The 16,721-nt window shown below is 31.1% G+C and overlaps 1 protein-coding gene across 1 annotated transcript in view; it reads right to left on the bottom strand.

Moving 5' to 3' along the window:
• LOC124987632 (cadherin-10) overlaps positions 1–12,713 on the bottom strand; it is a 170,365-nt gene extending 157,652 nt beyond the window's left edge. Inside the window, exon 1 of the mRNA XM_047556937.1 lies at positions 12,514–12,713. The gene's annotated coding sequence lies outside the window, so the exon portion shown is untranslated. The remainder of the gene's footprint in view (positions 1–12,513) is intronic.
• Positions 12,714–16,721: the final 4,008 nt, after the last annotated feature.

Below are 16,721 nucleotides of genomic sequence, written 5' to 3' on the forward strand. Positions count from 1 at the left end.
ACTAAATGACTATCAATGTATGGGCTTTTATGTCATCTAATTGAGGAAAATTTAATATCTCACCCAAACCCATTTCCCAAGCTCCTCACAAATTTGATAAGATATACTGAGAATTCTAAAGTGTGGCTGAATTGCAAAGGAAACACGTTCTCTGAACCTTTTCTATAGTGTGGAATTAGAATCAAAAAGAAAGTATCATTCTTTTTAATAAAAGAACTAAAATGATTAATTGAATAATCACATTTGAGGAGGCAAGAGTTAAAATCTAGAGTCAGTGCATTTTTAGCTGTAAGTTGCTGAAAAAGCAGTAAAAGGTAAGCCAAAAAATGATCTCAGATATAGGTGAGTATGAAAATTTCTTATCACTTGAGAATAATTACCTTGGATAAACAAGCATGTTATAATTTAGACAAAAATTAAGAAGAAAGCAGAAGTTTCTAGTTCAAGTATTTTTGAGTGGTTTCTTGATTTTTGCTCACTTCTGGACATGTTCTCATATTTGTGTATTGAATTCATGATTATTCATTTTCTATTTATTTTTTAAAATTTCTTTGCTTCCACCAATTGCACTAAATGTGAATATGGCATCATCAAAAGTTTGCATCTGAATTTTGAACATTTCTAAACTCTTAAATACATCATTTCTATTTCTGTCTTGTTTTTGTAGTTGAAATGAATACTTTATATGTTCACTTGAAATCATACCTGGTGTGCAGCATTGCAAAAAAAAAAAAAATCTAGCTGTCTTTTGAGAATAAAAGCAAATCAATAGTAATATCTCTTAGAATAGAAGCACTTTTGTTGACAGAAAGAGCATGGTTTAATGGGAAGCAAAGTAATCTGTGCTTTCAGTCAGGCTATTGGGATGTGCATGAGAAACGACATGCTCTGACCACTTGTTTTACATTAGAAGGCAGTCTAGCTTGCTCCAAGTAGTGAGAGAAAACATCAATGAAAAGTTCAGTGTTTTAATACATAAAGTGTATATAATCTAAAGAGTTTATTTTAAATCTTGAGTGCTTATTGAGTGCTTATTCTGTTAATTAAACCAAATCATCCTGTGTCCCCCCAAACAGGAAATATGAACTGTTTCATTGCAGCCTGTGTGATTAAGCTATTCCACATCCCATCTTGGAACTGAACTTCTGCTCAGGCTTTTGGATGATGATGACGATGATGATGATGATGTTGATGATGACAATGATGGCATTGACAATGATAAGAAATACTTCAGAATGTAGCATAAGTGTGTTAAAATATAGCTATGAACAGAGACATAAATCAAAGAAGGAAAATTTTTATGTTCACTATTGCCATAGATGAGATAAAATGAAAATTCTTTTTTCATAAAATTTCTACATTTTACTTTTAGAAAATTAGGTAAATAAGGAGGAGTAAGGCCCTCTAAGTAATCAGTGATTTTTTTAGATTTAAATATCTAGGTCAGTACTTATTTCCAGTTTCTAGAAAGCAGTTTATTCCTTTATAAAAAAAAAAAAATGTGCCACTTATTTGTAAAATTACAAAGAACACTACAAATTTAACTCATATGAAAAGGAAGTGAAAATGCTTTATATTTAGTGAATTTGTACAGTACCCTATGTAAATATCAATCATTTTAGCACTTATTGAAAAACAAACACACATTTCTCTCTCTGAATTTCCAATGAGTCCACTGTAAAACATTCAATGACCATAATTTGCTGGTATCAGATCTTACCTTTCAAGTTATACAAAATGCAGAAATAACCACACCAGGGAATGCTGGAAGGGAATTTTCCTTGGAAAAGTTAAATATTTAAGGAATCTTTTGAGTTTGTTTGCACCTGGATGGTAAAAATTGTATCCTGCCTCAAAAAGTTGTTTAAAATATTTTATATTTCTATAATGCAATATTTGTTTAATTCACATAAATAACTAGTAAGTAATAATTAACTGGCATTCATCTATGATCCATTTTTAATGTGATTTCTAATGCCGTTCAAAGTTTTCCAGTACAATGTTCACTTGGAAAAGAACCTGAATCCAGAGAACATTCTCTAATTACAATGACAAGGCCACAAGGTGGCTCCAAACACCAAATTATGTTACCTTCCCTCTGGGCAAGTGAATAGAATGTTGCCAGAAATATTAGCAGCAATTTTCCCTATAAATGGGTCAACACTTCAGAAACATAAGTTCATCTCAATCCTCTGATGAAGTTTGAAGTCTAACATGTCATTTTTAAACTTAAAACATTCAAAACAACACGTAAAGGTTGAACATCTTTAAAAATTTGAAGAATTTTTAAAGGAAAGGATTATTTCAGTAATCTACACAATAATTCAATAATGTATTTTCTCAGATTTTAAAATGAATTTTTCCACTGATTTTACGCAATTTTATTCTCACTTTATTTCCAAACAAATGAAAGAAAAATAAATGCAAGTGAATGATCTTTGTCCTTAGTATGATAAAAGAATTTTAAAACCAAACAAAAAGTATGTCTAATTCTTTACCCCTTGAAATCCCTAAAAATAAGGTAGACACAGATAATAAAATATACTAAATTTTAAAATGTATTAAATTTTAATAGAATATGTTAAACTATTTTTCCTTATCAATCAGCTATAAGTTTAAAACATTCAGTCAAATATTACAGTGAGTCTATGAAGAAAAGCATGCTACTAAACAGCCACTGCATTTAAAAAAGATGACAAAAAGGACTATAATTTTGATGAACAGATAATACATGATTAAATAGGTAATAAATGTAAATACATAGCATGACCAAATAAAAAATCCTCTTTACTATATTCAGAAAGATTTATTTGTTTGTTAGGTTTAGTATTCTCTACTATGGTGATCTCACCTTTACAAGTTGGTGGATAAGATAAAGTACCAAGTATGTCCTTTAAATATGTAAACTTCCAAAACAAAAATATTAATTTGTCCTGAGTTATAAATAAAATTGAAAGATAAAAACGCTGATATTATTCTGAATCTTTAAAATTAAGTTTTATAAAGAAAGATACTTATGAACTCATAAATGTGTATTTTGCAACTTCAATGTGTTGGTCTATTTATATAATCTGTAAAAATCATTCCAGATATGTTTTTAATTACCATGTGGAGTCAAAAAGGGAAGAAAAAATACAGAAACAGTGATTTTAAATTGATTTTCCCACCACCTTGAATGTGAAGTATGAAAAGAATGAATTATCTAAATAAAACCTGTTAAACTTTCCACATTTTGCAGGTGGTTCTACGTCTTCATCAGACAGTTTCAGGCACCTTATCTAAGAAATCAGTAGTCCACTGACCTTTCAGCTTATAATAGAGACTGTGGAATTTGATACCTACAGATTTATAGGTATCAAAACATTAATGGGATTATTTCTGTAATGTTCTGCTTCTGCTCATCATTCTTTTTCTAATTCTCATTACTCTGACCTCAAGAAGGAGAATTCGTGAATGAATGATTATTACAGTATATTCAGAAATGGTTCAGGTTTCACCCGAGTGAGTTCATGTAGCTTATGGAACTCACAACAGTTAGTCTCTATCTTTCTGATACTTTTTTCTCCTCTGTGCCATATCATTTTCAAAATTCATGCCCATAAAGGCCCAAGTTCATGAAAAGGCCTTTTGAGAATGCATTTTAAGTTTTCTGTTTGCATTCAACACTATTTCAAAATCATTAGGGAATTAATATAGTTTAACTATTAAATACAGAGATCTTTCCAATTATAATAATAGACTATATCAGAATTTTCTAATTGTATTTATAGATAAATGGACTGTGTCCTTGGAAATTTTTGACTCAAATTCCCTTCCCCCCACCAAAAAAAAAAAAGAAAGAAAAATGAAGAATTTATGATGTTCCCAGTAGAAGTGGTGAGAACATCAGACTTGAAACACCAAGAGCTTACCAACATGGGGCAACTTAAAATAATCAACAAGTGTAAAGTTGTATTCCAAGTCATATCATATGATATGGGTGAAAGAAAACAAATTCAATATTTAATAAAATAACATAGGTAACATGAATTTATATAAATTAATAATTATATCAATGAATATAACAGCAATAGGCAATACTAGGATACCAGTTTTGTGTTAGACATTGTTAGGCACTGGTGTTAGACTTTGTAGTAACTGTTTCTTTTAATCATGACAATTGCCCTATTATGTAAGTACCATCATTAATCTCATCTAACAGATAAGAAAACCAGCAGTGGTATTAAATATTAAATAAATGGTAAGTGGCACAGCTAGGGTTTTAATCAGACAGACTGGTGCCATGGTTCATGCTTTTATGCATTAAAGGTCCTTATGAGAGCACTTAGTTTAGGGTCATTACATTTTCTAAGAAAAGTAATTTCAGTGTTTCTGGAATGCAGCTTTATCACTGTACAGTCTCCTTCTTAAAAATAATAAAATAAAAGACTCTTCTTTCACAGAATGACTAAGTTTGAAATTCAGGGGCTTCTATGGAGTACAGATTTTCATTACTTCAGATGAGGAAGCTCCTATTCATAAGTTTTTAGTAATAGAATTTTGGAAAATACTTGGCCTTCTGATATGTATTTTCTGTATACTTCTTGTCTTGGATGGGCATATTAGTCTTAAATTTTAGAACTTCTTTGATTCTATATAGTTGGCTGCACCTGTAAGACGAAAATTGGCTATTGTAAAATTGAAGTGCAGCAAAGATCAACAACCAAGAGGTAGCTCTTACCAAAGCAGCAATTCACTGCCCATCTTGAGGTTACATTGAATGGATCTGAAGGTACACAAAAAAAATCATGAACCAAAGAGTTAACTCACTTTGATATTTTCTTGAAAGATGTCAGTTGGCTTTGAATATATCAGTGTAACTTAAAGAATAGGCTAAGTTAGATCTTTGTATTATGCACTTTAAAAAACATTGTACTATCATTACGTGTATCAAAACTGAAATATAAGTCATGTGACTATTCATTTAATGCCTCATTGGAGAGTAGGTTTCAGTTTTTTAAACTGTTCTCTCTCTCTCTCTCTCATGTGTGAGTGTGTGTGTGTGTGTGTGATTTCTAGTTATCTAAACAGTGCCTGACATATGATATTTAAAGAATACATAGCAAAAGAATGAAAGAATGGATGAATGGAACAATATGCTAAGAGGGTTCTTCAATAGTATATTCAACAGATGGACAAAACTGAAGACTGTTGGATGGAGGAATAAGTGCTCCATCATGTTCTGCTGTCTAATTTTACTAACTTGAGAAAATAGAAACAAAACATAACTAATGATATTTGTATTATAAATCATAAAGAATTAATTGTGAATATCTCACATTAGAATCTTCCTCTCTTCAAGGACAAAATTTGTATTGAATTCTTCCTTAAATTTCTGGGTGTGACAGAAAGGGAGTGGTCAAGGTTACTTTCCTCAAAATGAAGGAAATTAATTAGGAACTAAAGAAAAATTGATCAAGATACCAAGATGCCATTTATGTATATAATAGAAAATGCAAGAGAAAAACTCTAATATGCACATAAGAATGAAAAGAAATATATGATAGACTAAAATTAAAATACAATTAACTTAATGAGTATAGATTTTACTTTATCATAGTACTGAACCTCTTTGTACTACTAAAAATAGTAAATTTCCATACAGAGTTTTGGGGAACAGTGGTTTATATGTAAAGTCTTCATTACTTTACTTCAATGAAGTAGAAGTCTTCTTCTTTCATTCATTCTTTTTTCTTCCTGGACCTACCTAGATAGAGGCTTGATCTATCCTCCATACACAAAGTGAAGTAAATTAATGCCTGTACTGTGCTCATCACTGGGCTTAATTTGAGATTCAATTCTGTGATAGTAAATAATCTAGCTACAAAAAATAAAAGAATATTAATGAAAGTATCTCTTAATGTAGATTTTTAAAATATTTCATTTCATTATAGATATGTATTTGAAAATTATAATACAGACCTGAATTTGTTTTCAATACTAAAAGTGTACTGAAAAAGTGAGTGAAGATTTATAAGTTAATAAAAATGATGTGGAATTATCTAGTTATTAACTGTTGAAAAATTAATATGTACACTATAAAAGGCATAAATACTAGAAGAGATTCTTAGAAAATAGTTCTCACTTTTTACTGTATCCAGTACAAAAAGCTTCATCTCAGCATGGAAGGTGGTCTCTTATTTAGTGCAGAAATTCGATAGGAAATCTACATTTCTCATTCAGAAGTGAAAAGAAAAGAAAAATGAAGATAGAAGGAAGAGCATTTCTAAGTACATATCTATATGCATGATTCAATTTTTAATTAACCTCTAAAAGAATAATAAGCCTTGGTTGAGGGGGAGATAAAATAATAAAGAGTTGCTGTAAGTTCCTGTTGCTGAAGAAATACTTAAATTGAGTAGGCTACACAGAAATTCAGGAGACTATACAGAGACAGATGACATCTGAATATTAGTAATTTCCACTCTACAGTGATTATATATTTAAAAACCCCTCTGAGGACCATATATGGTTGAAGTCAACAGAGCAGGAAAAGCCCTCAACTTAGACTTTAGAAAACAGTAAAAAAATTATATGTATATGTACATGTATTAAACTTTATACTCAACTAAAGTAATGGTTAATCATTGTTTATTCAGTTCTCTTATTTGATGAATAAACTGACATACTTTTAATTTTACCCCCAAAAGTTTCTTTCCTTTTTTGTCATTAATAAAGTAGATAAACAATGCTGGCTTTAAAAGCATTCAATTTATATTCTTAATTTTATTAGCAATTGATTTTAACCAAGTGAGTTAGAGGTAGCAAAACTATGTTTTTGTTTGTTTAAAGAAAATGTAAAAAAAAAAATTAAAAAAGAAAAAAAAAAAGAAAATGTTTTAGGGACTGGGGTTGTGGCTCAGTGGTAGAGTGCTTGCCCAGCTCTTGTGAGGCACTGGATTCAATCCTCAGCACCACATTAAATAAATAAATAAGCAAAATAAAGTTATAAAAAAAGAAAATGTTTTAATAAAATATTTTAAGAATATAATTTATGGGTTGAGATTTACATGTCATAAACAAGCAAATTCAATATTTTCAAATCTATTCAAATATAAGCATTTTAACTTGAAGTTTATCTTTAGAAATTCAATCACCTTGGAAACATTATGGTTCCTCATTTGAACTTGAAATTCCATTCAAGAATTATGAAAATATTTATTATTTCTAAAAATTCCAGAAGTTACAAATGTTTCAAAGGAAGTTTAACTGATTTTATTTGGAGTGGAGCTATATAAAAAAGGGAGTTGTTTACTTTTTAAGAGCTATATTAGTATTATAAACAGAATATTACTCAAAATTTTCTGATTACCTGGGTAAATATATTGATTGGTTTTGATCTATTTGGATAACTCTCTGAATCTGAACTTTAATTCTTATATTTACACATCCTGTAGTAAGACTGTAGAGAATTATCTGAATAATACAAGTTAAAATATTTACTTTATTCAGCTTGTTGATTATTTTAATTTGTAATGTATTCTACTTAACCTGATTATACCTCCAACTCATTTCCCACATTTTTAATTGGAAATCAGAAGCAATGGTAGTTCTTTACTCCACAATATTGAGAGTAGATACTATTTCCCTACATATCAGTTGTTTTTCTTAGATTAAAAATTGATGTATTTCTTTTTTACAATAAAGAAAAATCAACATGCCTAATGAAACACTACTTTCTGGAAATATGAAATTTATAACTGATTCATTTTAAAAATCAAGGCTCCATCAAACTACTTTAATACTTTCTCTTACAGTAAATCAACACAGATCCACAATCAATAACTGATGCACTGAGTATAATAATTCATGCCTATGCAGTCTTCAGTCTGATTATTTGCAGAAGTAATTCCATTAATAAATGCTGAATTCCCACACTTTCCTTGCTAGTGCAATAAACTATATTGGTGCCAATTTCAACTCCTCAGAAGCCTCAGTGTTATGATAAGAATTGCTTTCATTTTAAAGGACATGCTCTAGCCAACTGAACTGTCAAATACTTTATGCTATGATGCAAAGGATAATGCAATAAATCCAGTGTATAATGTGGCAGATGTTAGAACACTGGTCATAAAAACACAAGATTTACAGAATATTATTTGATATAGGACAATATAAAAAAGTATATGGAAAATTTATTCAAGTACTTTTGTAATTGTCAAGAATGAGGAAGCAGAGGAAAGAGAGAGAAAGAGAGAGAGGAAAGAGAGAGAGGAAAGGGAGAGGGGAGAGAGAGAAAAAATTACTTGAAATTTATGAGGATAAATAAGATTCTGAAGTGTTTAGACATGTCATTTAATGCTGAATTTCCTGTTGTGAGACAGTGTTGTATTCTATCTTATGGCCTATTGCTTAATCTTGTCCTGAAGCTTGAAATGTCATTTAACTTTAATTTATATAACTGCAGCATATAGAGTTTGTAGAATCAAGCTGCTTTCTAAAAAAATAAATAAATAAATAAGGCATTGAAAATTGAGATCATGTGATTTGGTAACGTGCTTTAAAATGTACTGATAAACTCTTGAAGGATATGAATCTCTTTGCTGCAAGGGATTTTTACATGAAGGCATTTCAACCTCCCACATGCAAGCATTTTCAAGGAAACTTACAAGCTAAAATGATGTAAAATGTAATTTTATTTTACCCATTCTTATTCAACTAGCAGTTTTCTCTCTCTTTTTTAATTCTACTTCCAATATGGTTATGTTTAACAAATGTTTCTTAGTCATATGGCAGTAGAGAGGATAAGATACCACACTGCAACAAAGAAATAGAACAAAAATATAAAGAAATTGTCTTAAAAAAGCATTTTATTCTTTCAAAAAATTTACAAAGTTACTTTTTGCAAGAAGTCACATTGATACTAAAGTGTTAAGCAAAAGTTGTCTCCAAAAAATGTTTAAAAACTTGACCTTTCAGATTATTTTAATTGATCAGGGCTAATATTCCATTCAGGATCATACATTCCCAGAAATCTACAACTTTAATGTGATTGATCTAATCATTTTACAATGCTCATCTCTTAAGTTGGATTGGGAGGTGAGCAGGAAGGTATGGAAAAAGCAAAATGGCCTTACATACTACAGCACCATCCAGTTAAACAAAACAACACAACTAGATTGTAAAGGGCTCTAGGGCTCACACTAAAATGTCAAGTAAGGTAAGGTTGCAGCAGAGTCAGAAAAGAAGAGGACAGAGGTGACCCTGAACTGATATTATCTTAGAAAACAAGCATTGCTTCTTGTTTGAAAATTTTATTGTTATATGCATGAAAGAAATCTCTAATTTTGTGTGTTGAATTCACTGGATTAAAAGCAAAAAGTGCTATATGAATGCTCTATGAACATGATCTAAATATTTTAAGTAGAAGAAAAAAAGGCAAATTTAAAAGGCTTTAACTTTAGGACTTTTTTTTATATGTTTTTCAGATTACTATGAGTATGACAAAACAAATTTTACTAGATGAATCCATTGGTCTAAATAAGAATTATCAAAATAAAACCAAATTTTTGTATGTTAACTTTCATTTTTCAGCTATGTGTTTATAACTTTATTCTTTGGAATTTGGTTTCTTCCTCCAAATATTCATAATAAGTATCATATATTATAATTATAGCAATCCTTAATCAATTTTACATTTGTTCAGTATAAATCTAACAAGAATGAGGGAGTGTCTTTCTTGGTACTTGATTTTTCATTTCAGTTTCTTTCAGACAGGACTATTAAATATAATGTAGTTAGTAAATTGACTCTTCTAAAACCCCGTTCCAAAAAACATTTTGAGTTAATCAATGGTAGTGTTCAAAATATACAGCTGAAATTCAGAGATCAAATATCTGAATTTAATTAATTTTAGTTGGCATAAATAATTTTTATATTTCTCTCTACAGACTTTGTTTCAGTAATTTACAAGCACTTCTAATGTGGCAACAGTATTAGAATGCAATTTACATAGCAAAAATCAGAATACATTCTGGTTAATATTTTTTAAGCCCAAGAGCTAGACTATAGTTGAATTAAACCCCTGATTTGTATTAATTGCTTACTGTGCAACATTGTTACTGATAATAACACTTAACAAAAATATGGTTCACTTTGCTGCTGAATCAGCATCACCAGAGCCACTGCTGTTGCTGTGCTGCAGCCTAGTGGAATGATTTGGTATAAAAATGACATATTCCAGGAGGACATGGTGCTATCAGTTGCTGCAAAGTAGGTTAAGAAACATAGGAAATAAGTCATATGGCAAGAAATTCCCTAGATAACATATACTTTGCTTTAGTTATTTGTTTCAATGAGAAATTAAGTGAAGGTCAAGACCTTCACCCTATATTTTCATCAGGGTTCACGTATTTTGCAAATTACCTTTCCAGTTTCAAATATTTTAATTTTAACATTAAAAAATCATTCTTTTCTGTTTTACGTGAACTGTCTTAATAATGTGCCAGAAATGTGTATCTTCCTAGACAGAAATTCATTCATTTATTTTTTGTAAAGAAAACCTCAGTGTAGGTAAAAACCTAACAGTAAAATATTAAACTGAAACCTGTGTACTACTATTTCTCATAATAAACAGTTGTTTTTTTAATATATAAATATCAAGGAATATCACCGGGAGGCTTAATCAGGTATCTGGTAATTTAACCATTACCCTCACATATATGCACACGTACATGGGTTCTCATACAGTTTACATTGTTTTCCCATTTCCTTGGTTTTTCCCCCTAACATCAAGTGAATGGAATTCTATTATTTGACGGGAGTCAGGGAAGGCAAAGGCATTCACCAGGGAAGTCAATTTGTTAGCAGCAAGTATTTGAAACCAAAGAAGTATCTGATTTAATGAAAGCAGACATTGACTCATACTTTAAAAACACAGCCAAGAAGAAAAAAAAAAAAAAAAAAAAGGGATAGCAAATGAAAGGAGCATTTCTTTATATTTTTATCATCAGGGTGGCTTTGCATTTGATGTGTCCCTCAACCAGACACAGGCTGTTTATATTTGTTCACTTACCCATCCCTTCACTCCTCCCTTCCCACATAAGTCCCTATTTCCTTATGCATTGCACATTGAATACATATGTGCCATTTACTACACTGGGGGCAAAGGGGCACAGATTATCCTGCAACTTATTTACCCATTTTTCTAGGCTGTAACCTCTTCCTTTTTTCTTCACCACCTTAACTAAAAATGAACATGCAGCTCTGTCAATGACATAATGTTTTCATGAAAGTTCTACTAATTAAAAATCCTCACCATACCAGACCTAAAAAATGAGCACACTCTTGCCAAGTGTTATTCACCACAGAGAAGCTCTTGTAGCTACGTTTAAAGAAATATAGAGAGGGGGATGGTGTGAAGGGAGAAAGTCTACTAACATATGCATTGAAGTATAACAGCTGTCAGCATCAGAGGGACAGATTATTTTTAATATAGATCCTTCAGGAGAAAAAAATAAGAAAAAAATAATGCATCTCCAAAAACCTGAGAAGTAATGGATGTGCAGATTTGGATAATAAAAGCTTTTACTGAAATGAAGGACCACAATTATAGGAAACAGATCTGCTTTTCTGAAAGCAAAAGATGATAGGTTGGTTTTTAAATGATGTTTGTCTTTGAGTGTACCTATAGACTTCCCTTTTTTAATGATAAAGAGATAGCAGGTTTTTATGGTGGTGGCATAAAAACACTTGCAGACTACTGTTTTTACCCATACTTACAATGCTATCAATAGTTACTTGTTGGGGACAGGCATTTAGACTTACAATATGCTGCATTAATTTAACACCACATAAAATATGGATTTTATTGCAGCAGAGACAATAAATGCTGCAACTGCTGACTACATGCATTTAATCTCCCCCACTTAATCTAGCCCCCCTCATACTTCCCACTCAGATGTAAAATGTGAATATAGGCATTATGCCTATTTTATTTCTGATGAATGTCAATCTACTGTATATGTAGATGCTTAGTGACCATTGACAGCTTCAAGGAATCTCTCTTCTGCCTGTCATCTCTCTTTATATTGAAGATACAATGAACTATAACTATGAATAAGTGCAGAGTGAATCCATTCATATGGAATGCAAAGTAATGTTAGGTGATGTTAGAGTTCACAGCAGCAATGTTCTTTCTTACACTGATTTTTAAAATAAGCAAATATGAGCATGACAAATTATACTCCACGATATTTTTTAGCATTTGTTCAGAGTGAATGAATTTGCAAACTCTAATAGCATGATCTACTGTTGAGCATAATATATAATTTATCCAGCTTTGCAATACCTGTATAGACATTCCAAACAGCTTTTCTGGAATCTACTATAAAGAGTTGTATTGCTATTTGTTTATTAAAGATAATTATTTTGAAATAATTGTTAAATACAACTTAAAAACAAACATATGTCCCCCGAGGGAAGAAAAGAAAAAGACCTTAAGGGAGTTAAAGAAAAGAGGTGAAGTCTTCCTACCTTTTTTATCAGCTTCTGGATAGCGGAAGTTGGTTCCAGCCAAAATAACCCTGGAGAAATTGTCACTATGTCCCCTTTTTGTTTGTTTTCTGCTATTATTTTCTGTCACTGATTCTACTTCAATCTAACTCAAGCTTTCTCTCAGCATCACTTTTAACTCTGGACGGCAGGGAACCGAAGAAAACGGGGGCGAGCTCTCTCTCTGATTGGCTTTCATTCAGTGCTTCTGATTAAAGGGGAAAAAAAAAAGAAGAAGAAAAAGAAGAAAGAAAGAAAAGGAAAGGGGGGGAAAGCCCTTGCTCACACGGAGAGAAAGGTTCTGCTGATAGAGCTGCAGCACTCGCCATGGGAAGGTTAGGACTGGGGAAGTGCTTGCTTCTGTGAGCACACAGCGATTTGCAAGTGAATGCAAGGGGAGGGCGCATCCGAGAGGAGGGCTTTGCTTGAAAGGCGTCCCCTCCCCCGCAGGGCAGAAAGACTCTCTGTTTCAAGCTAAGGTAATCAGCCCAATCTAATCCGCCTGTGTCCATAATACAATCCCAGGAACTGGATTCTGCAATTGCTTTTCTTGCAATTTTTTTTTTTTTTTAAATAGATACTTCCTTTTTTCCTTCTGGCATATATTTTCCTGTACCATCCTGACACCACACTCCCAAGTATTAGCCGGAGTGCCAAGTCAAACTGCCATCAGAACTGATATGTTACCAGAGTGATAGTTTTTGCAGTTTCAAATGTTTATTTATTTGTTTGTTCTAGTGAACTTTCTCTCCTTGATTCTCCAATTACGTTTCTGTTGTTGTTGTTTATTGTCACAAGGAGAAAATACCTTGCTCATAATTTGCAAGTCTTATCTGCTTAGTCTTACCAGTTTTGTATTTCAATATTTTTATAGACAAAATGTTTTATTACTAATTTAATATGTAATTAGTATAATTAAAATATTTTGATTTGGACTTTATCTAATCTCTTTTTTTCTTTTATTTCTCAGAAATATGAATTTCATACCCAAATTAGCCTATGGACAGATTTAAATAGATTTGAAGAGTTCTGTCTACTTATCAACCATGTAATTGTTCAACTCCCTATTTATCTATCACCATATTAAATTATAACCAACCAAAACCTCACCAAAGGATGTCAGTATAGCTCTACTTAATAATTAACACCTACACATTTTTCTGGCTACACATAGATTTCTTTTTAAAGTGCCATCCACTAAAAAAAATGATATATATACTATACATAATTCAATACATTCATATAAAATAACTTATAATATGAAATTACATAGAGAGAATAGAGAAATTATGAAGATCATCTTGTCTAACTACGATACTTTAAAGCAGATAATAAAGCTCAACCAGATGCAGTGGAGCATGCCTATAATCCCAAGGGCTTGGGAGGTTGAGGCAGGAGGATCACAAGTTCAAGTCTAGCCTTAGCAAATTAGTGAGGTCAAGACCCTGTCTCAAAATTTTAAAAACTTTTAAAAAGGAGGGGACCTGGGAGTGTGGGTCAGTGGTACAGTGCTCCTGGGTTCTATCCCCAGTACTAAAACTACTACTACTACTACTAATAATAATAATAACGCTCAGAATGATAAATGTTTTGCTAACTAGTGGCAGGATCAAAACTAAAATATTCATATCCCTACTTCCAGTCTACCACTATTTGGGGGATGACATACTCCCTCTTCAGTACCTATTTGATCATTCTATCCATCGGGAGGTTCCTTACATAATCAGCATAATGAAAAAGGAAGGAAATTCAAACCTGGGTTTGGTGGGGAGAGTGAGAGAGATTCTAAATTGAATTTCAAAGAAGGTTTAATGTATCACAAAGTTATTATATGACCAATGTTGGCACCTAGTATTATATTTGAGCATATCAAACATTTTCCCTCAGGTAAATGATATTTATTATAGTTAGAATTTAAAATTCTTTGAAACTTTAAATGAGGACATAAGGATCTATAAAATTGTAATGACACTGGTAAAGTTTAGTCATAATAGCTCTAGAATTCTGACAGTTATCTGAATCATTTGCTCAAAGATTTTCCAACAAGGTCCTTTTATTTCAGAGCCCATATATTTCAATAGGGTGTGTCTGTGTCCTGTATAATAGTAGTATTCATATATTAAAGTTGGGTTCCAAGAGACATTTCAAAATCTCAGACACTATTGGTAAATTACATAGCATTTAATTAAATGCAATGGATGAGGTGTACACACAAACGTTGATTGTTCTCTTATTAACTATTTTTATACATTTGTTGCTAATTTTAGAATAAATGGATGTATAAAATGAAAAATTTTGGATTATATTTAAATGACTAATTAAGATAGTAATCAAACCCTGAGACTGAAGAAAATTCAATTTTCTTAATTAGAATACATAGAGCAATGATGTATTATCAAAGCAAATTTCTTAACACAAATTTCTGAGTTTCTATGATTGCTCTGCCTTACATAATCATCAGAAACTTAGGTTCTTTGTCTGGATGCTCAATGTTTTTAAAGAGTTGAACTCATTTGTATGCTATGAGAGAAATCACTCCACAATCTATATTCTGAAAGAGGAATAAAATGGAGAAGAATGCTTCCTTCCATTGAAAGATGAGAACCAGGTATACACATCATTTTTATGATTGCATTGGCTGGAAATGAGACCCTTGGTAACATATTGTTGCTAGGGAGGCTTGGAGAAGTAGTATTTACTCTGAACAAATATTTGCCCCCATAACTTCACTGGTGCTCCTAGAGAAAGCAGTGACAGAATTGGATACAAATAAAGAGTTATTGTTGTATCTGTGTATCATATGGTAGTGCATTATATATAATACTCTTTTGTAGAGAAATATAAACTTTTGTTCTTGTTTAAAATTAAAATTTTGTCAGCAATTAATATGCATGTAAAAATAATTATAATGAAATTTTAAAACTTTGAAATGCAAAAAGTAATTTGCCAATTTTTGCATTATCTTTTATGATTAGATATGACATATTTAATAAATGGTAAGCAAAACAAATGTATTCCCATTTTTAGAAAATATATGGATATAAGAGAGATATATAGGCAGAGCATTTGAAAAATGAATATTAATACTCATCACAACTTCCTGAATGACTTCCTTGTAATAGTTCTTCATAGTCTATATCTGAGAATCATATGTCATCCTGTTGAATGTATGCCTTAGAAATCAAGACTGAAATAAAGAGAAAACAGGACATTGGTTAGAAATTAAACCCTTGAGAATGGATTTTGTTTTACTAAACAATATTATTTTTCAATTCTTTCTATATCTTACCCTACCAATGAGTTAACTTGGGATTTTGCAAGTTTCCTTATTTCTTTTGAGTTTTGATTGCAAATCATATGTAAAATAGTCTTGTGAACTAGATAAATCTTCCCCATAGTCATCAATGTTAGGAAATGGTAAGGCATGAAAATTGAAATGATTGAATGAAAGTGTAAAAACTGTAGGAAACTCTTTATGACTGGAATGAATAGTCAGTACCTCAAAAAAGGTCCTTTTATGTGAAGAAAAACTACATTCCAATAAAAGCAAATAAATTTTGGTAAAAAATTTTGAAATTATATTTCAGTATATGATTTTTAAGTCTGCATGTAAATTACACAAAAATTATCTTCTAGTTATCATAGAACATTAAAGATTGAAGAGCATACTTTTCATTACTATAATAACAGTACCTAAAAAGATGGACCTCTCTACAAAATACCAAATTTGATTAAAATCAATTAAATATGTCTAAATGTTGTCAAGCAGTTACCAAACAATAAACATAACTCTGTACAGTATAACTTGCTAAAAATTTACTTTTAAAAAATAAGTGCTCAGAGAAATACAAATGGCCAACAAATATGTGAAAAAATGTTCAACATTTCTAGAAATCAGGGAAAAGCAAATCAAAACTGGGTTGAGATTTCATCTCACTTTAATCAAAATGACAATCATCAAGAATACAAATAATAAAAACTAGTGAAGATGTGGGGTAAAATTACATACATATATTGTTGGTAGGACTGAAAATTAGTACAAACACTTTGGAAGGCAATGGTAGATTCTTCAAAAGATGAGGAGTAGAATCACTATATGACCCAGCTCTGCCACTCCTTAGTTTTTATCCAAAAGAACTAAAATCAGCATATGACAGTGATACAGGCACATAAATATTTATAACAGCACA

This window comes from Sciurus carolinensis, chromosome 6 (assembly GCF_902686445.1).
Source record: "Sciurus carolinensis chromosome 6, mSciCar1.2, whole genome shotgun sequence".
Taxonomy (NCBI): domain Eukaryota; kingdom Metazoa; phylum Chordata; class Mammalia; order Rodentia; family Sciuridae; genus Sciurus; species Sciurus carolinensis.